This window comes from Chrysochloris asiatica, unplaced genomic scaffold (assembly GCF_000296735.1).
Source record: "Chrysochloris asiatica unplaced genomic scaffold, ChrAsi1.0 scaffold00110, whole genome shotgun sequence".
Classification (NCBI taxonomy): Eukaryota; Metazoa; Chordata; class Mammalia; order Afrosoricida; family Chrysochloridae; genus Chrysochloris; species Chrysochloris asiatica.
Genome location: NW_006408628.1, coordinates 1,813,892 through 1,815,414, shown reverse-complemented (window position 1 = coordinate 1,815,414; position 1,523 = coordinate 1,813,892).

Genomic DNA, 1,523 nt, shown 5'->3' with positions numbered 1-1,523 from the left:
CAGACAGCAAGGGACCAATGAACAGCTGGGGACCAATGAAGAGAAAAGAATGTCCACAACTTTATCTCTACTGTTCTGCCAGGTGTCTGTGGCTGCTCTGATGCTTCCCCCGTTTGGTCTCACCCAAGATGGTGGCGCCTGGAGCAGCTGAGCATCCTGGACTAGATGGCAATGGGTTTCTTGCTTCTGCCACAAATTTCCCCAGTTGTAAACCTTCCAACCTTCTAAATATTCTTTTATATGTGCTTCAGAGTTCTGGGACCATCCCCTGAGCCTGCTTGGTTGGGTATTCTGTCTTGTTGCTGGAGGAGCTCCTTTACTGCACTTCCACCTGATCCACCATCTTGTTTGTTTTCCTCCCCATCCCTTTTTACTAGACCCATCTAGACAAGATGAAAACTATTCAGTGGGGACTCTATCTTCCTCCACACACTCTTAAACTAAATTCCCTCTTGAAACATTGTCAGCTAGTCATTTTGAGCCTTTATCACCCCCTCATTTTAGGTAGCCAATGTCTAAGTTGCCTGTCCCTATCTACCCTTTATACATACAGAGGGGAGAGCATTGATACTTGATGTGAAGACTCCTTTTCTCTCTTTCCCTCTCTGTTGGTATTTTGAGCTACTCTCTCCAGGAGTATAGGTCAGGTTCATCAAATTGTAGAAATTTACCATTTCCTTTATCAAAAATATATATATATTTTTTTTATCTTCCTCTAGTGGAGTTCTGATTATGAAGCCATCAAAACTAGTTCAAATGGATGTCAATGAGTTTAAAAAATACATTGTATTTCCTGTAATTGCTTTATTGTACAGTTTGAATGTTTGTATGAAACTTTTTTATATTTAACAAGAATTAAGCATATGTTGTTGTTTTGTTGTTAAATGCTATTGAATCAGATCTGATTCATAGTGACCATGTATAAGATTTCTGAGGGTGACTGGCGAGTTTGAACCACAGACTTTTTAGTTAGTAATCCAGTGTTTATCCTACAGTGTCACACCAGGACTCCTGCAGAAACATTAGAGTCTTCTACTATTGGAAATTACTTTAGTTTTAAGAAGTAAATATTTTACAGCTTTTGGATTGATCTTAATTGCTTCTACCAGAAATGTGCTAAAGTGTTTCATCAGAGAGAGGTGGGACAGCGTCTTGTGTCAAAAAAAATTTGCTTTTGTTAAGTAGCATCAAGTCAATTCTGACTCATGGAGACCCTGTAGAGGGTTTTCGAGGAGCAGCTGATGTGTTTGAACCACTGACCTTGTGATTAGCAGTCCAGTGCTCAGCCTACAGCACCATTTACTTGGTGTCTCATTCTAAGTCTGCTAGACAACCCACATGACCTTGGATAAAGCATTTCACATTCAACTTCTCTGAAACTCATTTTCCAGATCTAAAAATGTGGAAACTAAATTATGCTATCTGTACCTCAAGTGGAGTCCTGGTGTGGCACTGTGGGTTAATGCACCAGACTGCAAAGCCATTTGAACTGCAAAGTTGGCAGTTCAAGCTCACCGGCAGCT